General features: G+C 42.9%; 2 protein-coding genes and 1 pseudogene across 2 annotated transcripts in view; 1 reads left to right on the top strand and 2 right to left on the bottom strand.

The window, feature by feature from the left end:
- OTOL1 (otolin 1) overlaps positions 1-24233 on the bottom strand; it is a 196013-nt gene that overhangs the window by 73864 nt on the left and 97916 nt on the right. The gene's annotated exons all lie outside the window — the stretch shown is intronic.
- On the bottom strand, positions 20561-22135 carry LOC148108439 (uncharacterized; annotated as a pseudogene).
- The window catches only part of SPTSSB (serine palmitoyltransferase small subunit B), a 28007-nt gene continuing 25149 nt past the window's right edge, over positions 21376-24233 (top strand). Inside the window, exon 1 of the mRNA XM_045811261.2 lies at positions 21376-22127. The gene's annotated coding sequence lies outside the window, so the exon portion shown is untranslated. The remainder of the gene's footprint in view (positions 22128-24233) is intronic.

The raw sequence follows: 24233 nt of genomic DNA, 5'->3' as shown, positions 1-24233 counted from the left end.
AGGTAGAGCCAGTCTCAGCTGGGCGGCCCAGGCCCCTTCCCTGACTCCACCCTGCCTTGCCCTGACACCTGGCAGCCATTGGGCCAAGGCTGGTCTCCAGGAGTGCAAAGCTCCTTCTGCTCCAGAAAAAGAGGGACCATGGATGGGAATGGCAGGCTGACTGTGGACATAGCTTAGTTTATTACTTGAAAATACTGACATATACCATATATGGCCTGCTTTCATACTGCTGAGCCTGACCAAGTGTCAATAATCAATTTCCAAGAAGCACCAAGTCAGGGAAACATGTTCACCAAAGCCCAGTGATGCAAGCAACAAAAATTCAGAATATGGAAACTCTACAGGACAAACAACAAACAGATTGCGGGGGTCGGGGGGAAGGCTGGAGAAACAACAGAGTAAAAGAGACTTGAGAACCTATTCAATGAGCTATATGGTGAGGCCCTTGCTTGGAATGGAGCAAGCTGCTAGAACAGTCATTCAGGAGACATGCGGGTGATTTTAATGATGATTGAATGTTTGGCAGATCTAAGGAATTATTGTCAATTTTTAAAAATATGTGGTAGCGATATTAAGGTTACATTTTAAAATTTATCTTTTAGAAATATATACCGAAATATGAACGGCTGGCACGATATGATGTCTGGAGTTTGCTTCAAATTCTCTAGCGGCAGGGAGAGGAGTGGGGGGCCAGAGACGAACTAAGGATGGCCAGGATTGACCCCTGGTGAAGCTGGAACAGGAGATATGAGGGTTCCTGATACTATTCTCTCCGGTCTTAGATAGATTTCCCTTCGTCCCTCCCTCCCTCCTTCCTTCCCTCCAGCCATGTCTATACACTAGACTAAAAGAAAAATAGCAGTAAGTTTGTGCAAATAAATGCCATGTTTTCAGATATTTGAGGAACTTAATCTTTTGAGTCAAATGCTTTCTCCATGTTAAATAGAGGTATTACCTATGTTGAAACATTCACTATATCAAGACAGTGTCTGAGAGAAAGCAACTCTGAATCCAGAATGAGCTTTAATTTAAATCTCACTTTACCAGCTGGGCGACCTTGAGCAAATCATTAAACCTTGCAGCACCTCCCTGGCAGTTTTCTCGCTTGTCAACCTGTAATAACACCACTTTGTGTGCTTTGTGGTGAAGATCAGTGAGAATGTTTGAAAAGTGCCAGGAATGTGATAGGTTCCTAGCGCACAGAATTTACAACAATTGATTATAGACACTGCCATTCCGATTATTTCTGCAAAGATTTAAATTCTTTGCCACAGAAGACCTAATTCTTGATTTTCAAACTTTCACATTTCACCATTTCATTAAAGGTTTTGTTGCGTTTATTTTGACGGCTAACTCCTCCTTTTAGTCTGAGATAATAGCAGCTACAGAAAATAAATAGCAAGCAGTTTAAAGTTCAGCATTAGGGGTGCCTGGGTGGCTCAGTTGTTAAGCGTCTGCCTTCAGCTCAGGTCATGATCCCAGGGTGCTGGGATCGAGCCCCGCATCAGGCTCCCTGCTCAGTGGGAAGCCTGCTTCTCCCTCTCCCGCTCCCCCTGCTTGTGCTCCCTCTCTCACTGCTGTGTGTCTCTCTCTCTGTCAAAAAAATAAATAAAATCTTAACAAAAAAAAGTTCAATATTAAATGTTGGTCTGATAATGAAATTGCCTTTGACTATTAAATTTTACTTTATTCTTATGCCAACCTGTGACGGAATATTTTGTTTGTATATATTTAACCATAAGAATAAACTTATATGGGTTGCCATATGTAAAATTAGTCAGCTCTTGAGAGTTTAATGAATGGAAAGGAGGAACATTTATCAGCAACAACCCACATTCTGCCTCCCCTGCTGGAACGTGGGAGAAGTGTCCCTCTTTCGTGGAAGCCCCACCCCTCCATTGGGTCTGGCTTCCCTCTCTGCTTTGCCCCCTCAAGGACATCACTCAGCCATTCTCCCTTCTCTCCCTGGCATCTTCAGTTTCTCCCTCACTACCAGATCATTCACTTGGGTATAAAATACAAATACTATCATCTATTTAAAAAACCCAACTCTCCCTTGACCCTATGACCCCATTCAACTCCTGCCTCATTCCTTGGCTCTTTTTACAGCAAAACTCTGAAGTCCTCACTTTCCACTCTCTTGCCCACTGTCTAATCATCGTTCATCCCCACCACACCTGTGAAACCAGGCTTGTCAAGTACCTTCAGCCACACCAAACCCAATGGCCAGTTCTTTGTCTCCATCCAACCTGACCTCTCACTGCATTTGAACCCGCCTATCCACACTCATCTTCCTGATCCACTTGTTTCTCCTAGCATCTGAGGCTCCTTGTTTTCTTATTCCAACCCCCTTTTCCTTCTTCTGTACCCAGCTGCCAACCACGGAAGCCCAGGGCTAGGTCTTCATTCCTCTTTCAGCCCTCAAAGGGAGACAGGCATATAAATAAATATGGAAATTATGCAATGCACTTGAGAGTAATACATAAATTAGTGTAAGTTCTGAAAGAAAATGTTCTCCAACAAAAAGCCCAAACCAGGCAATGGCTACATCAACATCCACTGCAGAGGACAACTTTTTCTCTGGTCTATGCTTATTCCTTTTATCTTACTCATCTTTTTCTTCTGGTCATCTCTTCCCTCTCAAGTACCCTTCATTAATAAAGGCACTCCACTTTTAGAGGCATATTCATTCTTTCTTCCTCCTACACGCGAGGGATCTGCTACCTTAAAAAGCTGAGCCAGCAGAGCGATGGTGTTTAAATGCCAATTATGGAAAGCCATAAACGAAGCCTATCATTTCGTTTCCTGCATAAATACTTGGCACGCACTCTGATTTCCAGACATCAGGATTGTTTGGCCTCCCCAGCCATAAGCACTGAGTCCTTAGAAGTATGTCCTTCCCTTGGGAAGGCTGAGGGACCTGGGAAAGGTGGAGCAGGGCTGTGAAGCAGGGCTCGAGGTCCTTGTGGAGATGAGCTGCTGTCAATCCTGGTTCAGAAAAGCTCAGTCATGTCATTTTTGAAAATTCCCCGAGAAGCTCTCACTAACCAAGCTAATCATCCTGTAACAGGAGCTTCTTCTGAGACTTGTCCCCATTTTTGCCAGTTTAACGGATCCCACTATTACGTCATCCTCATAGCGATCTTACAGATTTTAAGGTTTTCTTGGAAGCACACTTAACCTTATATTACATAGTACCCACATAAGTACTTTTTTTTAATAAAAATCTTTGCACGCATGTAAATTATTAGAAAACTAAACTCCTCAAATTTCACATCAAATCCTGGAGTGTGTGACAAAGAGTGCTATTTTTCTTTTACAGGTAGAGAAACTGAAACCCAGAGACATTACTAAATCCATAACAAGGCAGGAATGGGAAAGCCTGATATAAAAGGCTTTCTCCTGTTGTTTTTCCTGCAGGCCTTCTTGAAGCATGAGGTCTCTCCAGCACCCTGGACAAGGGGCCTCCTTCTCAAGATGTTCGTGTTTTTCTGGAGAAGGGTTGACAAGAGTGTCTTCAAAGGACACATTTAGCTTTATTCCTTTCCCCAGCCGTCTCAAGCAAATGAGTCCCCCTGTGCCCCTCCTCTGATTTATTTTGTGAGGACTTTACTGACAAGTAAACTTTCTCGTCTCTGTTCAGAGTCTATAAATAATGAATTACTGTCTCCCGAGATAAAAGGGAGGATTAGTTCTTCCACACAGCGGAAATCCCACAGCAAGGTCAACAGCGCATTGTACTGCTCCCTTCAGCCCACCCTTGACGGAGCACGACCAGGCAGGTCCTGTGTCAGGAACTTCTTCGCAGGCCCTGGGAGAAAAGCATTAACCTCGCTCTCTTACAGACGGAAACAGACTCAGGGAGGTGGCGCTGTGCGAGCTCCCACAGCTAGCGGGCGGCAGAGCTGGAAGAGCTCAGAGGCCTGCTCTACTCTGCGTCCATCCTACCTCCCTTTTGCCCCGTGGAAGACAAAGCTGCCTCCTCGAGCACCTTCCAGATGCCTGAGGATCTATAAGCTCCCCCATCCAGACCCCTGCTCTGGCTCAACCCTGCGCCAGCCTCAGAAATCCACTTGCTGCACCTGAGAAACTAAGGCTTTGCCAAGGGCTACCCCAGACTGGGCTGAAGTCCTGAATCTTGATGTTTGAGTCTTTCTCCATCAAATATGAGTCAGGGTCAGGTCAAAGCACACTGGCCTCGGAAAATGGGAGGGCAGTAGAGGCCCTGGGACCAGAAGACCAGGTTTTCTGCCTGGAATCACCGTTTGCCAGCAGTGAAAACACATTGGCCCACTCTCTGAGCCCCACCTTCTTAACCCGGGAGATGGAGACAGCAGAACCTTCTGCCTATCCAACATCATTACGCCGGGAGTCAGAACAAGTCATGGAAATAGCCCAGGTGCCCCTCGACAAGAAATCAGATACACAAACTGTGGTGTAGCCACACAACAGAATATTATTCATTAACAAGGGAACAAATTACTGATACAGGCGACAAACACAGATGACTCTCGAAGCGTTACACGAAGGGCAAAGAGACACAAAGACTGCAATGATCCAGTTTGCATGAAGTTTCCGAGCAAGAAAAGCTAAGCAGTGATGACAGAAATCAGGATAGTGGTTGCCCGGAGCTGGGGTGGGAGGAATTGACTGAGCAGGGTAACAAGGAGACTTCCTGGGGTGATGGAAATGTTCTATGCCTTGATGGAAGTGTATGCATTTGTGAAGACTGATAGAAAGCACACTTACAACCTATGCGATTCACCATCTGTAAATTGTGCCTCAATGAAAAGGATAATAACATTTAAAACCTTTGTAAATAGAAGAGCTGTGTACAAACGTAAAATGCCACAGTCCTCCTTCCATCACTTCTTGGTCAGACGACCCCATACGAGAGACTTGTGGTAGCTCCCACCAAAAATGCACTTAACTGAGGTTGCCTTCTTTTAATATCCAAAGTTTATGATTGGATCTGAATGTAGGGATTTCTGAGAAAAGCAAACAGCAGACAAGTAGAAGAACACTAAGCTTAGAAATAATGATTCATATTCTAATAGCAAAGTGGCATATGGGCCATTCTGCAGCATAGACACACTTCCTCTAAATCAGACTCCTAGATTTCCATGGGAAAGGGAAGTTGCTATTTAAAATTTAGCCAAGATAGCAAGCAGCAATAAAAAAAGAATAATAGCCATTTGTATTGAGTATACCAGCCTCTTTCAAAATGTTGTTTCTGCTCACAACAGCCCTGCAAAGCAAACAGCATTATCTCCATTGCACAGCTAAGAAAACGAAGGCTCAGGAGTGGCGAAGTTGCTTGCTGTACGATACATAACAAGAAGTCAAACTTATGTGTGTCCAACTCCATAGCGTCTTCACTCTTTCCTGACAGATTACAGAGTCCTGTCTCACCTACTCTTCGAATTCCTTATCTTCACAGTTGTAGGTAATTTTATATCATTACAGAACAGTCATAAGAGTGATAACATTTATTGAACATTTAGTACGTGTCAGGAGTTTAACACGTACTAACTTACTAAATGTTTTAAAGGTAGTAAGAGGTAGATTTTATTAGTAGCTTGATTTTACAAATGAAAAAACTGGCCATGAGAAATAAAGGAACTTTCCCAAGGTCACATATGTAACAAGTAGCAGAGCCAGGTTTTGTGCCCAGGCAGGCTGGCAGAGGCCACGCGAGCATTCCAGTCATTGCATTATCTCTTCTCCATGCTGGGTAAAGCGTGGCTTACCTCCAAGAAACCCAAAGTGCGAGGCATGACACAGTGGGGTTAAAACTTTCATTCTGAAAAAGAGTAGAAAACTTGTCAAGTTTCCTAGGAACAATAGGCAACCAGATGCTAGTCCTAGACTGCAAAACAATTGCTCATCTCCTATTTCTGTCCAACTCGTGGGGCAATCAGTACTTCCATAGTCGAGGCAATGACAACAGAATTTACAAGTCTTTATTAACCAGTATCCTAAAAAGCTCATCAAAGCTGACCATCTCTTGGAAAATTTCATTTATCCATCTAATGGTTCACCCCAACACCTCCAAAAGATGTGTCCAGACTCTCAGAGTCATGGCTCACTGCGCAGTAAGGGAGGAGAAGGAAGAACATCAGAAAGGGAGGCAAGATTGCGAGACTGCGAGCTCTACAAGAAACCCAAGTGTTTCCTCATACTCTCCTCCCTCTTCCTCCCCCTAGAGCATTACTGAGCTCGGGCTCCGATTGCCATCACAGGGCTCCCAGATGTTAGCATGCGTCACAAGCACCTGGAGCAAGGGCAAGTTCTAACGAGTTCCCAGGTGCGGCGAACGCTGCTGGCCTGAAGACCACACATGGAGAACCACCGCCCTGTACTATTTATTGTTTAAATATCTCCAACCACAGAGGGCACAGAGGTGAAATTAACACTGCCCACTCTGCAAAGCAGGAAGTTAGAATTTTACTCACCAGCAATAAGAGGGCGCACTTAAGTTTTGTTCAGAAACACCAAAAAAGCCCAGCTCAAAGCTGTCTATGGACGATGTTTACACCTGGTCGGGGGAGGTGGGGGGGGTAAGCCCTGCAGCCCCAGCAGCTGGTGTGCAGACTCTGCATAAACATTGGCAGCCCGAGTCCCAGCTGAGCTCATTTAGCTTAACAAGTCTCTAGCTCCAGTTCACAGTCAGCCCCGGAGATCAATAAAGCTCCATAATGCTTTTCCGTTAGTCTCTGGACTTTCTTTTGCACAAAATAATAAAAGATGAGCAAGGGTCAATAGTGCGATAGATAGAACCCACGCCTGCCGGCTCATTAGATCTCACTACGGTTACACAGAGTCAAGCAGCACTTTTTAAGGGGGTTTCTGTGTTTTTCTGTGGTCATTTTGGAGAGATTCCCCCCCCCCCCCCCGACCTTGGTTTGTTACAATTCACCAAATCCTAGATATGAAAGGGGCCTTAGAAATCTTTTGGCTTCACTTCCCATCAGTCTATATTGCAAGAAACTTTCCTACAAAATTCTTAGGAGATGTAAATATGACAGTCTTCAAAAAGATGAAGGCAGACCTACCAGAGTAATTTGTAGAGTACCTTTACCTGGATCCCTGCCCTATTCACATGATATGATTGCTGTTTATAAAATAATCCTTCAGGGATGCCTGAGTGGCTCAGTTGGTTAAGCATCTGCCTTTGGCTCAGGTCATGATCCCAGGGCCCTGGGATTGAGTGTCCGTCCCCCCCCCCCCCCCCCCCCCCCGTTGGGCTCTCTGCTCGGCAGGGAGTCTGATTCTCCTTCTCCCTCTGCCCCTCCCCCTACTCATGCTCTTGCTCTCTCTCAAATAAATAAATAAATAAATAAATAAATAAATAAATAAATAAATAAAATTTTTAAAATAAAATAAATCCTTCAGAACTATGGTATCTAAAAGAGCCTTGGGAGGGAGGCCAGACTGCTCAACTAATTAACCATCACAAAAATAAAAAGCTCCAGGAAGGGAGGAAGTCACCCTGTGTTTGTCACCACCATAGTAGGTCAGAGTGGGCATGGCTGGACATTGGTGCTCAATAAACATTCGTTGGACAAAGTAATGAATGAATGAGACCATCACAGGCATTCATAGCTGTAATGATATTTTGTAACTTTCCAGAATAACCCTAAATGACTTATTCCCATGATGCGGCAAAGATACCAGTTTTGGCTTCATATCAGAAAGAACTATGGTTTAGACCTAAAAGACTAGCTAGTGATACCAAAGAGACACGTTAATATACTCAAAAAAACCTTAAAGTGTGTTAAGCCATAAATGCAAATATGAAACATTCAATTAGTGTTATGAAATTTACAAAAATTTTCATTTTAGTTGGATCGTAGCAAGGCTTTCTGTATATATAAACATGAAACCTACTCAAAAAGAAAATTGGAGCTTTTATTAACCCATTTAATCCTAAATTGTAATTTTGCTACTTAAAAAAATCTTTCATAGGGGCGCATGGGTGGTTCAGTCAGTTAAGGGCCCGACTCTTGACTTTGGCTCATGATCTCAAGGTGGTGAGATTGAGCCCTGCTTCAGGCTCCGAGCTCAGCGGGGAGTTTGCTTGAGATTCTCTCTCTCCCTCTCCTTTTGCCCCTCCACCTCCTTGCTCTCTCTCAAATAAATAAATAAAACCTTTAAAAAAAATCTTTCACAAACTTCACTATTAAGGAAGAAAGAAAACTAATAGCGACTGAGTACCTGCTGTGTGCAAGGCGATGGGAAACTCCTTTTACAAACATCATCTTACTCATCACATCAGCGCGTGCGGTCAGCTAACCAGGTGCTCTAGATGGCAGACAGACACTGAAACCAACAGTAAGCCAGCCAGGCAACTTTTGTGTCAAATTTAAATTAAATGATTCAACAGCTAAGTTGAAAAGTAAATTTCTAACACCTTCCATGTGCTAAATGACTAGCTTTGGCGAAAAGAAACATTACCGTTAGTAAATAAGAGTAGGAAAGATACTTCCCAGTCAAGTCGGGAATACTCTTTGATATCACTGGAGAGGACAGCCATTTCAAAGGACATTGAAGTCAATTTCCTCGTGAACGACAACAACACAAAGTCAACCAAAAGGGCCACAAGTGATATTTTTAAAAGGATACAGGGAGGGTAAGGATAGTGACCCTGTCCTTTGCAAGAGGTACAGGATGTCAAAAACCTCCCCTAAGTAAAGGAGGGCACGAATAAAAGCGGATCATTTACTAGGACGGTAAAAAAGCAGAGTGTCTCCGGAGCGCATTTACCACTAAACCCTTCCTCCTGTCTCTCATTCTCTATCCGTCAATCTCCCTAGCTGAGCCACCTTTCATTCTCTTTTCATTCTAGGGGAGAACTGCCTGAGTGCGCCTCCCCCATCTTTTGCAACACCCCATCCTCATTGTCCTTCCTCCCTCTCCCCCCCTAGTGGCCATAGGGTAGAATTGAAGTCTTCAATTTCACAGTCCTTGATTAGAAATGTTTATAGTTCTCCCTTAAGAATGCCTCAGCTTTTTTAAAATGAACTCCAGTCTTATTTAAAACTACAAGGTTTACAATTACTAAAATTGTCTTGAAATCTGCTAAATCCAGAAAACCATGTTCTACGCCTCCATGAAAGATAATTTTAAGATGAAATCAGGGAAAGCATGATCTCTGCAGATCTGGAGGAGTATACACCTCAGGAAGATAATGTGTCTAGGAATGCCTGACCGCTTGTAAAGCCAACCATTGAATTAAAAACAAAAATAAGTCATGATAAAAGAAAAATTCCATATAGAAGATTTGGGGCAAATCAAATGTACCATCTCTAAGATACAATGACTCAAACTATTACATTGTTTCAGTGTAAAGAATGAAAACCTGAAACAAAAAAAATTTTTTTTTTTAAAGAGAAAAACAGGGGTGCCTGGGTGGCTCAGTCGGTTAAGTGTCTGCCTTCAGCTCGGGTCATGATCCCAGGGTCCTGGGATCGAGCCCCGCATCGGGCTCCCTGCTCAGAGGGAAGGCTGCTTCTCCCTCTCCCACTCCCCCTGCTTATGCTCTCTCTGTCAAATAAATAAATAAAATCTTTAAAAAAATAAAGAGAAAAACAGTTTGTCTTAATATAAGGCATTTTTCAGAAGTGCAGGGAAATTCCTAGTGCTCATTTTGTTTCAAGTATTGATCTACCTCTTAATAATTGCTCCTTCTTTTGCCATTATTGATTTCAAAAGCCGAAGGAGGGCTTCAGCATTTATTCATTCACTTATCCCTCAAATGCCTGGGGGGAGAAAAGGCTGCTGGCAGAAAGGATAGTATCTTCTGGCCCCAGCAGATTCTAAACTTAAGAGACAGCCTCTGAGCCAGATGCCTCAAAAGGGAGGACACAGGGGCGCCTGGGTGGCACAGCGGTTGGGCGTCTGCCTTCGGCTCGGGGTGTGATCCCAGCGTTATTGGATCGACCCCCACATCAGGCTCTTCCACTATGAGCCTGCCTCTTCCTCTCCCACTCCCCCTGCTTGTGTTCCCTCTCTCACTGGCTGTCTCTATCTCTGTCAAATAAATAAATAAAATCTTAAAAAAAAAAAGGGAGGACACAGATGTTGATATATTGCTGACTGAAATCACCTGTCCAGCTTCTAAATGTCAAAGAACAAAACTCCGGGCTCCGAGACTCCTTGCAGCTTCCCAGGTGCTGTCAGGTGCTACCCGGGGTGCAAATTCACAGTTTCCATTATTTGTTCCTCAAAATCAGGTCTTTGCTTGTAAGTCCAATGAGCCTGAGTCTGGCTCTCTTCTCCTGGGACTTGAAATATCCTTAGTTCTTAGAAGGACTTAAGCTTGAGTGCCTAGTTTCCAGAGACCTGTCAAAGAGACTTCTGAGTAAGCCCTCCCCAAAACTGTGCCACAGCCACTGCGGTAGAAATAACTTGACCCTTATAACCTGCAATTGAGCATATATTATTCACACACCAGTCGGAGGAGAAGGCCTAGGTAACCTAGTACTCAAAACTGTATCTCAACTTTCCTTAGCAACAACGGCAATATGAGTCTTTTCTTTTTAAGAAACCAGAAGCCTCCTTAAAACTGGGATGAAAAACTAAACTCTTCCAGTTTTTCTTTAATATTCTCCCCAATGAAACTTGGATACTTACTGTGGAACCGCAGCTTCATGACAAAAGCTTCCCCTCCCTACCATTTGCCATATCTAAGAACTTCCTAAATAGAAATGTGGACCTGCTCGATTTCCTCCAAATAAACCCTATTATCTAGGAAATAAAAGATAGGGCTAACGTGAAATAAGATTCAAGGAATGCAAAGGCTTTGACCATAAATATTCACATTACCTCCTACTGGTTTTTACCAGAGCTGATGGCAGGTTAAAAGTGAAAGCAAAATAAAACAAAACAACTTTTTAAGGATGATCTCTTACTCACTAGCTAGGTCACTTCCTAGCTAAGGCACGGCACTCTCATTCCAACCGCAAACTCGGAATTCAAGCCTGTGGCTCAGCAAAAGCACAAATTTTATGGACCTTTAAAATAATTTGAATATAGTGGCATTAAAAATGTTCCACCCACATAGGCCCCAGGTCTATTTCGTGGCCTTCATTAAAATGTTTCCCTTTCCTTTATTTCATTGGTTAAATTCTCAAACAATTTTTTTTTAAAGATTTTATTTATTCATTTGACACAGAGAGACAGCCAGCAAGAGAGGGAACACAGCAGGGGGAGTGGGAGAGGAAGAAGCAGGCTCATAGCGGAGGAGCGTGATGCGGGGCTCGATCCCAGAACGCCAGGATCACGCCCTGAGCTGAAGGCAGACGCTTAACGGCTGAGCCACCCAGGCGCCCCAAAATTCTCAAACAATTAATAAGATAATAGCTATGTGGCCAAGAGCAGTTCAACTCCCATCTTCACCTGCAAGTTCTTTTGTGTTTCACTCCCATCTCAGAAGCTCCCTGTCCCTCTACTTACATTTTCCTACAGAGAAGAAATCACCGAATTTAACCTGGCTTCCTTGAGGAAGACTTTCTGGAGTACTAGGTCTTCTCTTTTTTAACCTTTTACAATTGAAAATTTCTTCATCTTGGGTCCAACAGCCATCATCATTCATCAAGGTCAGACCTGAAAGCTATCAGTCAGTCATGGCAATTCCTCCTAGGTCACAATGTCTCATACCCTTGTTGACAGACACTGCTCTTATTTATTTATTTATTTATTTATTTACTTACTTACTTACTTACTTACTTATTTATTTTAAGTAGGCTCCATACCCAGCAAGCAGCCCAATGCTGGGCTCGAACTCATGACCGTGAGCTCAAGACTTGAGCCAAGATCAAAAGTGGGACATCTCACTAACTGAGCCACCCAGGTGCCCCTGACAGGCATTTCTCTTTATGCACCTCCTGTTTCCATCATCACAACTTTCAGTAGGCCTCCTTTCCTCTTTCTTTCTTTCTTTCTTTCTTTCTTTCTTTCTTTCTTTCTTTTCTTCCTTCCTTCCTTCCTTCCTTCCTTCCTTCCTTCCTTCCTTCCTTCCTTTCTGTTTAACTTATTTGAGAGAGAGAGAGTGAGAGAGAAAGAAAGCATGAGCAGGGGGAGGGGCAGAGGGAGAAGCAGGCTTCCCGCTGAGCAGGGAGCCCCACGTGCCAGCTCTGAGGATCCTGAGATCAGGATCCCATTGGAAGGCAGATGCTCCGACGACCGAGCCACCCAGGCACCCCTCCCCTTTCTGATGAGATTGTGTGATCAATAATATCTAGCCAGGTCTAGCACTCGCCTCTTGCTTCATTTCGTTGCCTCACCTTGACAGCATCTTCCTGGTTTGTAAGTGTTCTCTGTGAATGCTAGATAGCCTGTTCTCCTTTCAGTTACAGGAATTTATTTTTATTATTATAATTTTTTTATTTTTTGTTTCAAGTTCTTATTTGAATCCCAGTTGGTTAACATAGAGTGTAATGTTAGTTTCAGGAGTAGAATTTAGTGATTCGTCACTTACATATAACACTCAGTGCTTATCACAACAAGTGCCCTCCTTAATACCCATCACCCATTTAGTGGCAGTAATTTAATACCTGTGTTATCCCATGATGCAATTCTCTACTGGATGCTCAACCAAACACTCACCTGGATGCACGAGTCGAAAGCCTGAGGAGGCACAACATTCTAGGAAGTGGCAACTCGTAAAAGAGATTCCCCAGCTCGAAGCACTAGCAGAAAAGAGAGTCTAGAAGATTTGCTGTATGTTTAACTCCATCTATGGTAGTCAGACTTTAACTTTTATTAAGTCAGGAGTGTTGTATCTTCACATCAATGAGTCACTGAAATGTGGCATGGAGATAACTCTAAGCCTTTTCTCACTTTTCTAATTTAGAAGCTCAAAAAAGAAATACATCATCCAAGTGAAACCCTTCTTTTAGCCCTAAAGGAGCTGGATGATATGAGAATATACATTTTTAATGTAATTCAGTAAAAATTGTGTAGTGCCGTCCTCCTTTCTCCCTGATCTTGTCCATGTGCTTCCTGGTTTACAAGCTTTCAGAATTAATACAGTACTAGCAGGAAATGTTGAATTGTGCTCTCATTTTATATTTGACATGGACTGAGTATCTTTAGCCAAGCCAATTAACCTTCTTGGCCCTCATATATCATCATTAGTTAACTTTCTTAAAGTAAGTCAGACAGGAGGAGATACCTCTTATTTAGCTTTTTTGTTCTAATTGAGTCTTCAACTGACTGGATGAGGCCCACCCACTTTGGGGAGGGCAATCTGCTTTACTCAGTCTACAGATTCTAATAATAATCTCATGTAGAAACACTCTCATGGACACATTCATAATAATGTTTGAACAGATTTCTGGGGAGCCCTGACCCAGTCAAGTTGACACATAACATTTATCATCACAGTGGCCAATATTTTTTGAATGATCCAACCATTTTACTTTGGATTTTGACATGTAACCAACTCTCCACCCAGAACAAACTTACTTTGCCTGTCTTTTGCTAAGGGATGCATTGCTTTTTTTTTTTTTTTTTTTAAGGCTTTGGATTTAGCAACAATCTTCTCTGACTTCTTTTCTTATCCTTAATTAGTCGGAGTAAGACTCCTCAGCTGTAATTAATAGCTGTGTAATGAGAAAGGGAGAACTCCAGCCCCATCATTGCCCATTCCCCATTGAGTGAATTGTCACCCATCTTCAACAAAACATCTTCCTCTGACTCTTATGTACTATGAAAATTCATAGCTGCTCTAGCATTGTGACATTTTTCGGTGGAGAATTTGGCATTCGTCATAAAGGTATTATTTTAATTACCATCAAATGTAACTTTTGGACAGGTTGCTGTTAAGGATAAAAAGAACAAACAAATCCAGAGTGAAAATAAGAAATAAGAAAATACGGCAACAAGAAAAATCAGATGTCAAGAGTAAACAACAACAGGAAAAGAAGCTCATGGAAACACAATGGCAACTGGAAAGTAGCCAGGGTCCTTTTTTTGGGCAGTCTGTCCCAGTCTTCAATATTTGATCTAGTGACCTAGTGACCTGTATTTTAAATTTATATGATAGCTTTATGGGAGGCATCAGGGGAATTTGGTGAAGCATCTCACAAACCACATAATAATCACCTAAGAAATTCTGCCCAGCAAGACTAGATTTTTTCGAATCAGGCAGGTCACAACATGCCATTGCCTGTGTAAATTAAAACAGAATCTTACCATAAATAGCAACCAAAATTTATATTGATCTCCATCATTTTATTTTTTTTAAATGGCTGTCAAAGCTTTCACCTATCATCTTTTAAAAGCAGCATTATTGAGATATAATTCACATACAACTCGTTCATTTATAAAATACGTTCAATGGTTTTTAGTATGTTCAGAGTTGTGCACCATTAGCACTATCTAATTCCAGAATATTTTCATGACCCCAAAAAGACATCCCATATTCATTAGCAGTTACTTTCTATTCCCCTACCCCCACTTCTGCCCTAACCTTAGACTTGAATTGAAAAATCAACTTATTTATTTATTTTATTTTAAGTAGGCTCCACACCCAATGTGGGGCTTGAACTCATGACCCTGAGGTCAAGAATTCCACACTCTACCAAGTAAGCCAGCCAGGTGCCCCAAAACTCAACTCTTCTGAGTCTGAAGTCTGCCATCTTTTGGACTAGAATTTACACCATTGGCACTCCTGGGTCTCCAGCTTGCCAACTGCAGGTCTTGAGACTTGCCAACCTCCATACTAAGGTGAACCAATTCCTTATAAACTCTCTCCTTCCCTCCTGCCCCACTCCCCTGTTTCTGTTTTGCTCTCACTCTCTGTCCATAATTGGTTTTATTTCTCTGGAGAACCCTAATACAGCCACTTTAGACCAATCTGTATTTCAGACATTGAGAGTTCTGTCATTATTTTTTTTTAAGATTTTGCTTATTTATTTATTTGAGAGTGAGAGTGAGAAAGCACAAGAAGAGGGGAGCAGCTGGGGGAGAGGGAGAAGCAGGCTCCTCGCTGGGCAGGGAGCCCAAAGCAGGGCTTGATCCCAGGACCCTGGGATCATGACCTGAGCCGAAAGCAGATGCTTAACCAACTGAGCCACCCAGGTGCCCCGAGAGTTCTGTCATTATTATCCTTAACTGATTAATCAATCAATTTCTCATAAAATAGGAAGCTATCATCTTTAAGCTAATTTCTACTTTTAAAACCTGAGTTATTTTCCTATTTTTTGTCAACTACTATTTTAGTAAAAGTCTTTTAAACAGATGCAGAAGTGAAGAGTTCTGTGTCTGAATATGTGATACTGAATTAAAGTATGTTTTCTGTCGGTCTGGAATATTAGGGAACAACTGGTTTCCCTGAAAAGGGGGTTCATAGAAAACACAGTTGAGTAAGTCATAGTTGGCACAAAAGGGGAGGAAAGGAGGAAGACAGGGAGAGAGAAAGGGAAGGATGGAGGGAAGGAAGAAGAAAGAGTGACCAATTATATTCCTAAATGTCTAGTTTAAAGCTGTATATGTTACAAAGGATTTTAATAAGCAGACGAGATGTATTAAGCATTTTCTAAGGGTGTATACTTAGCTAACTGCTTTATATGCATTATAATCTCATTGAACTCTCAAAACGATAGTAAGGAACACTTATGAGACATTTAGCGCCAGGCACACTTCTGAGTGCTTTTTGTATATTAACTTAAGTAACTTAACATGTTTATTATCCTTTGTGGCAGATGAGGAAATTGAGGTTTTGGAGAAGGTTAAGTAAGTTGTCCTCATTCACAAGTTAAGTGGTCATGGATTTAAATATGGGAGGTCTGGCTCCAATATCTGTTTTCTTAGCCAGCACAACACAGCCACCTTTTTTGAGAAAAGTGATATATGAGCAGTCAGGAAAGATTGTTTACAGTGAACCAACAGAGCACAGGACGAATGACAGGTGTGGACGTCCGAGCGAATGACAGGTGTGGACGTCCGAGCGAATGACAGGTGTGGACGTCCGAGCGAATGACAGGTGTGGACGTCCGAGCGAATGACAGGTGTGGACGTCCGAGCGAATGACAGGTTTGGACATCCGAGCAAATGACAGGTGTGGACGTCCGACTCTTGAAGTTGTGTCACTTTACAAGAGTAACAACCTCTCTGATTCTTGGTTTACCATCTATAAAAATGAGATAAAAGCTCCTACCCTGCAAAGTTTGGCAAGACAAATAGATGATATATGGAAACCTTGGTAGTCACAGTTCAATAAATTATACTCATATCAACATTATTATCTTTATCACTGTTGTTATTATTATTATTATTCTTTTCAAGCTTGACATAGAGCTCAAAGACCCAAGCCATACAACTTTCCTGGTTGGTTGATTTGTTTGTTTTCAACCTAACGGTTCTAATTAATGAAGAAAATAAAATTCTATGTTGATAGAGGGACACTGAAACAGAACGACTGATGGTAATGGAGGATATCAGGTGCATCTTTATAATAACATAACCAGGAAGGGAAAAAATGTTTTCCATTTAACAGAAAAATAGAATTACCCACTTACTCAGAAAAAACAAGGATAAATATAAAATTACTAATGAGGTTCCTTATACTGACCAGAAGGAAATAGAGATGGGTGCTTTTAGTTAATTAACATTTTCCAGTAATTTATGCAAGTTCCTGGATTTGATCGTGATACGGTTCTGGAGACATTAGCTGGCTTAGCCAAAGGTGCCGAGCTGCTGCAAAGCTAGTTGGTGACTCGGTAAAGACTAATGCATGTCAGTTTCACAAACCTTTAGAATTCTACTGAGTGTTATAAATTATGAGTTCTACTCTGGGAGACCAAGAGTATTTTGTGTCATCATAAAAATAAGTAGTGCTAACCTAACAATGGTTTTTAAAAACAAGGGTTAAGGGGGCGCCTGGATGACTCAGTCAGTTAAGCCTCTGACTTTGGCTCAGGTCATGATCTCAGGGTCCTGGAATCAAGCCCTGCCTGGAGCCCTGCCTGAGCCTCACCTGGAGCCCTGCCTCAAGCTCAAGCCCCCCATTGGGCTCCACACTCAGCAGAGACTGCTTATCCCTCTCCCTCTGCTCCTTCCCTCCACCCCCAGCCTCACACCTCACCCCCAAGCTGGCTCCATTCTCTCCATCTCAAATAAATAAATAAATCTTTGAAAAAAAATTTAAAAATTTAAAAAATAAAAGTAAGGGTAAATCTGCACATTGTGAAAGCAAACCAGAAAGAAGTCAATATAATTTGTCTCAAATTTCTGTTTTTGCTTTTAAATACCCTTGTTACTGGGTTTCTCACTTTTTCTCCTCCTGATAAAATGAACATAAGAGAATAAGAGTTGATAAAGAGAGATGTTGCTGATATAGTTAGTTGAGGCTTTATTCTTTTCTCTTGATTTCATTGGCTTTCATTGTCTTCTTTGTCTTGTCCAAATAGCTGTAGATACATATTGGGTAGTGTATGTAAAGACAGTGTTTGAGGCTGCTTTAGAATAGATGCTGCCTAGAATCTTTTGTTAAACTGGTCTTACAGGGGCTCTGGGGGTTTCTGTACTGTTCTTCGGGGGTCTCTTTATTGCTAAGGATATTAGCTATTAATTGCTATCCTTTTAAGGGCAAGAATTGTGCCTATTATGATACATCTCATATTTGTTGACAATTAATGGAACAGTCGCATTAGTTCCTTAATGAAATACTGCTTTTCCAATTTTTACTGACTCTTGTCATTAATATGATCTGTATTCTAATATTAAAACTGAGACTGTTTAAGGGTTAGGGTCTTCCCACAATGAAAGATTTCAGCCTAAGCATATATGTATCTGTGAAACTGGAATCAGTGAGCTGGCAAACCTCACTGCTAGAGCATAGCCCCATAGGAACTTAATAACTGTATTAAGAAGGAAGGGAAGGAGGGAGGGAGGGAGGGAGGGAAGGAGGGAAGGAGGGAAGGAGGGAAGGACAGACAGGCAGGTGGGCAATCCTGCTTTTGCCATGCAGTTTATAAGAGAGGGGCTGAGTTAATTTTCAATTCAGAGGGGTCTTTCTAAAGTATTCCAAAAGTGCTCAGTCATGATGCTTGGATTTCAGAATGCTAAAGAGTCATGGAGAAGGTGACTGAGTCACTGAAAGAAAGGGAAGGAACATAGAGTTCCGCTAACAAAATAGGAGAAATGTCAAAATACAGAATAGAAGTTCCTGAATGATGGGTATTTAGAGAAGGCAGAATGGAGGAAGGGAAGGGAAGGGAAGGGAAGGGAAGGGAAGGGAAGGGAAGGGAAGGGAAGGGAAGGGGAAAAGCAAGGGGGGAGGGAGACGGAGAACTATATAAGTACTTTGTAATGGTAAATTGTAAATGGTTCTTCTTCAGAAGAACCCAATGAAGTCAGTATTATTCCCACTTTGCAGATGAGATACTAGATAATTTGTCTCAGACTACAGTTCGTTAGTAGAAAACCGGGGATTTGAACCCAGGGCTATTTGTCCCAAAGTCCATAACTCTTTTTTTTTTTTAAGATTTTATTTATTTATGTGACAGAGAGACAGCCAGCGAGAGAGGGAACACAAGCAGGGGGAGTGGGAGAGGAAGAAGCGGGCTCCCAGCGGAAGAGCCCTATGTGGGACTCGATCCCGGAATACCGGGATCACGCCCTGAGCCGAAGGCAGACGCTTAATGACTGCGCCACCCAGGAGCCCCCAAAGTCTGTAACTCTTTCTACCACGCGACCCTGGTTAAGTTTGGAAGCTTGAGAAAACTCACATTTCAAACTGTTCATTTTGCTCCCCCAGGAGTAAGGCCATTCTCAGCAGATGCGTCACTGACAGCCGGTTATTTTAAGTGGATTCTCACATCGGGTCCTTTCTCCTTCCTGGTAGGCTGAACTCCACACACATCCACAGACGGTGCAGCTTTTACAAAGTGATCCCATTACTTCTCTGTAATATTTGTCCCCCAACTTCTCAGGTTACCCAAGGGAATATACTCTTTTACTTCTTTTAACTCTTACTACTTCTAAAAGATTTCTACTTCAGCAAGCCCGTGTGCTTTAGGTCTTCGCCAGCTGCTTTATGACTATGACAACAAAAGGCCCGGTTCAAAATGTTCAGTTGATACAATTATCATTACTTCCAATTCTCATACTATTACATTCTAAACAATTCTGCCTGGTTCTTTATATCGTATTCCCCTTTCCACAAGCTGTGGTGTGTCTTAACCATTTCTTATCCCACAGTTTGTAGTTAGCATGAAGGGACAATCCTCTTCATGGTGAAAGAACATCATTTGAGACTTTTTTTTTTCAAAAAAAAAATCCTCCTTCTCTGTGGTTATATACCATCTTTCCTTCCTAATGTTACTTGTGTCTTGTGTCTTTGTTCCTTGACTTTTTTCAATGAATAAGTTTTTTCTTTTATTGATCAATTCTCTGGATTTTTACTTTTTTATTTCATTAATTTCTGCTTTAATCTTTACTAGTTAATGTAATTCTTTCACAATTTTTTTCTAAGTTTCTTGCTTTGTACATTATTTTGCAATGAATACATTTAAGGTTTATGATTTCCGCTTTTCTATACTCTCCTGATTTGGTTATGTAGGATTTTTTCTTCTGTTTCTAAAGATTTTATAATTTCTCATTTGTTCTTCTCTTTAATCTAGATTTAAAGCATTTTTAAATTTCCAGTTGTATATCAATGAGAAGGAATTTTTCTTGTTAAAAATTTTTTTGGTTAATGTTATCCTCAGTGTGCTTCAATAGATGATGTTGTCTTTATGATTTGCCTTTTAAAAATGTGATCATTATTTTATGACCTAGTTAAGTTTTGAGAATGTTCTATGTTAGAAAAAAACATCTATTTTCCAGTTGGAGCTGGAAAGATACACCTATCTTTTATCTGTGTGTGGTTATATTGCACATACATCACTTCAGATCCTTTTTAATAGTCTGGACGCTTCTGCCAAATGTACCAGTTTCTCCCAAACTCCAGTTGAAGTCACTGCAAGGTCTCACATCCACTCCACAAACCTCTGGCACGGAGAAGTGAGGCCTGTGTCTGTACTTCCGCAAATGTACAATCCCAGGGCGACTGTCAAGATCTAGTAAGAAAACTAGATAACGAGTAATGAGACTTAAAAACAAGCGCAATAGTACTGGCCCTACCACACGACGGGCTTGGTGACCCTGGACAAGTCCCTTTTCAGGTTTTCTATTTCCTCGTCTATTTCCACACCTCAGTGGTGTGGTCTTACTTGCTCTGCCGAAATCACAAGGTTTGTCAGGACAAGCAGCGAGATAAGGAATGTGAACAACACAAAGTGATAATGAAATAATAAAAAAAAAATACTAGCCGTGGTTGCTAATATTTCGAAACAGTTCCAGAGAAGGAAAAGATAACGATGTAAAAACTGGCCAGTACAGGCTCCAACGTGCTCAGTTCCCAGGGGCTCCCTACGCCCGCCCCAACCACCGTCAGCTTCCTCTGGGGACGCACTCCCTCCCAAGAACGTAAGTCTCCCTCTCCGTGGCACCCGCAGCTTGGAACCTGCTGGAAGAGTGTTGTGAAGACGAGCAGAAACCTGCCCGCAGCTCAAATTCGCGCTTCAGCGCCATCAGCCCGGGCCGAGCATGTGCGGCGCCTCCTCCTTCGGCGGTGGGGGCTGACTGGCAGCTGTCGCCCAAACGCTCGTGAATCAGGAGGCTCTGGGCCCCGGACGCCCCCGGGTCTTGGGCAGAGAGTCCCAGGTGCGGAGCTAGCGGGGCTGGGATCCTCAAGGGCCTCTGCGCTCGCAGCCAGCAGCCGCCACGTGAATCTAAGCACCCGCCCTCGGTTGAGAAGGGATCGATGGTGTTCTGGCTGCGGGTTTCCAGGGAAGATGCTCCTCGCGGGCCCGCGCCGCCTCGGGAAGATCACTGAGAGCGGAGCGCGAGCGCTGGGCACGCCGGCCCCGGAACCGCGGGAGCCCGCGCCGCGCGCGTCTGCACCGCCGAGCTGCCTCCCAGCCCGCTTTCCCCAGTTTGCTTTCCTGCCGCAGGCCGGGCCCGAATTAATTCTCTTCACTTGTGAGTGAGCGCACACAAGTTCCCCGGGCACGATCCTTCCATCTGTTTCCCCGGGGGAGCCCAGTTTTTCCACGATTAACCTCCCAGCCATGGGGCGGAGGGAAGTGGCAGGATGGAGGGAGTGGGGCGGGGAGAGGCGTTCTTGCGCGTTCAAAGGCACCAAAATTAGCTGCCGACGCTAAATGGGTTTACTTTCTTCGATTTTTAACAAGCAAATGCAGGGGGATGCCTGCTCGGCCGACTGCCGCCCCGGCCCGGAGCCCTGGGCTCACTTCGCAGCCTGCTGCCGAGTTTCACACCGCAGTCCTGCTCAGCATCCGCCGAGCTTCGCCCCCTTGCCCAAGTCTGCAGATGGATGGATGCGGGGCGCAGGCTTCCCCTGGTCGGGTTAACGCTGGCTCAGGCTAAAGCCCCAAAGCTCCCACCTCGCGCCTCCTGTTTATCTGCCCGCCCCCACCACCACTACCAAAGGACGTGCCCCTCTGGCAGTGTCGGGGCTCCCAGCCCAAGCGAGGGGGAGGACACCTCCCTATCCCCTCCTCCCCATCCCCGCCGCGGCTCGGGGTTTTACTGCAGCAGCCGGAGGTGACAGCGACGCCTTAGCCTCCTCCGTTGCTCTCAGAGCCCCGGCTTCCCCTGCATCCGGAAAGCGCCCCCTCCTGAGAGGCTGGTCCCTGGAGAAGTGCTAACGAGCTGCAGAAAACCAAATTTAAAAATGTAGAAGTCGTTGGGCTGCATTCCTCCGAGGACGAGCCTGATCGCCCAGGACAGAGAGTGGCAGCGTGTGGGAAGTTGGGACCGTAGAGCAAGGGGGGAGGGGAGTGGTGCAGCCGGCATTCTCTTCTGGAAGGAATCGCTGGGAGCAGTGCGGTTGGACACAAGTTTGCGTGGGAGTGTTTTCCTTTTGTCAATAATTAATCACCGGAATCGGTCTGGCAGAATTGGAGTTTTAGCAATAGTGCAGAGGGCGGGGCCGAACACCTAACTCCAGGAGGCTCTGAGGCGCCCGGCTCAGTGGGAAGCTCGCAGCAGCTGGGGAGGAGCCAAAGCTTGGGTGCTCACCTAAGCCGCAGGGAGATACACCCAACCGGGAGGTAAGCATCTTCCAAAATATACGCTTGAACGCTAAAGTAGCTTTAGTAGGTTAGAATTCCTGTCTCTATAGGGGAAAAATTAATCCTAGTTTTAATGCAATTTATCAGTTTATTATTTAACTGCATTAAAATTTTAAGAATTGAATGGGTTTTTCCATTTGCCTTAGTAACACAGTTGCCTTTCTAACATAGTTAGAAACTAAGAGGTTTCACTCAACAGAAGCCAAACTTTATTCCCAAAACTTTCCCAGCCAAAAGAAGAGAAAATCACTTTGTGAATTACTTTCGTATTTATCTTTGTGTAGTTCAGTAACTATTCAGGGAAATATCTTTGGGGGTGCTGGGTTTCATTCTTAAATATTCTAGTTTTATGTTCTTATATAATACTTTTTGCCCCTAAAGCTACTTTAGGTGATAGTACACACAAGTCAACTGCCCAGAAAGTGAAGAATTTCCATCAAGGAATACATTTTAACATTTTCTCATGATTATTGAGCAGTATGTATTTTCTCAAGGATGCTTATGTGATCATTCATAAGTAACCAGACTTCCAAACCGCAGGAGAAGGGAATAGTTAACTTTGCCACGGGGGTGGGGATGTGAGGAATGGAAAGAAGAGGGTTTTAGATATGAGCAGAGAGGTTCTATGTCTGTTTCAACTAAAGTGACATTCAACTGGTTGGTAATTAACATAGATGAGTTCAGCCCCTGAGTCAATAAGGAATTTGAAGAATTGTTAAATGTAAATCTTAGCCCTAAAACTACAAATAAGTTCATCAGGGAAATTGGGAAAGTTGTTTTTCTAAAAGACATAGTGGTGTGGTTGTTCTTTTCAATTAATTAAGAAATATATGGTCATTTTGCCTATGAACTTTTTAGATTACTGCATAAAACTAATGAGGTTTTAATAACTGGATTTTCACATTTTAATCATTCTTGTGCTTTCAAAAACAGGGATCATTTTGGTAACTTTCAATGGCTTTGATGGCTCTGTACATAGATTACTAGGGCAGTAATAATCTCTCATATGAAATGCACTGTCACCCTCATTATTCAAATATTTCTATTCAGTCATTTAATAACAATAAATTAAGAGTAGTTTGTCAAACCAAATGCATGAGCATTCTAGAATTTGACTGGATATAAAGTGAAAAGTCAACCAGGTCTCAACTTCAATCAGTTTTCTTAATCCACTGTTTAGAAATTTACAAAATTTACTTTTGTAAAAACTGTCCTTCATAATTCTGTATCTACTATGTCAGCATAAACTCTTTTACCATCAAGTATACAAAATACAACATTTGCATTAAAAATTATCCAAATGGAACTCAACTTCCAGAATGGTTGTATAAGGAGCTCCATGAACCCATTCCGTAGTAAAACAACCACTGGTGAAAATTACAGATAAACTACTTAGTCTCTGGAAATTGTTCAGAGGAAATACAACAAATGAAGAAAACTTTACTCAAGACAAACTACTGCAATTCAGTAAGAACAGCAAGAGTGTGAGGCATTTCAGTCCCAACCCACTTCCCTAACCCCTTCCAGCTAGTGGGTGGTGCTCCATTCCAGGTGGCTGCAGCCAAGAACACAGGGCTCCCTCTCAACTTAGATCCTAGTCTAGGACTATGGTATAACCCTGGGAAAAGTAAGCAACAGGTCTCAGGCTCTTCCTCCAACTACCCCCATTCTTAAGGCATATGAAGAAAAATTCAACATCTAAAAGACAAATAAGCCATTCAAAAATGGGCAAGGGAATCGAAGAGACGTTTCTCCAAAGAAGATGTACAAACAGCCAATCAACACATGAAAATGTACTTACTAGCAGTAGTCATTAAGGAAATGAAGATCAAAAGTGTAAGATACTATTTCACACCAACCAAAATGGCCCTAATAAAAAAGACAGATAATAACACTTGTTGGAAAGGAGGTAGAGAAATTGGAATCATCTTACACTGGTAGTGGGAATATAAAATGGTGAGTTGCTGTGGCAGGGGCCCTGGATGGTGGCTCAGTTGGTTACATGTCCAACTCAATTTCAGCTCAGGTCATGATCTCAGGGTCCTGGGATGGAGCCCCGAATAGGTCTCCAAGTCAGCAGGGAGT

The sequence above is a fragment of the Ursus americanus genome, chromosome 20 (genome assembly GCF_024610735.1).
Source record: "Ursus americanus isolate L20-20 chromosome 20, mUrsAme1.1.p, whole genome shotgun sequence".
Taxonomy (NCBI): domain Eukaryota; kingdom Metazoa; phylum Chordata; class Mammalia; order Carnivora; family Ursidae; genus Ursus; species Ursus americanus.
This window is presented reverse-complemented; position numbering and strand designations above follow the sequence as displayed.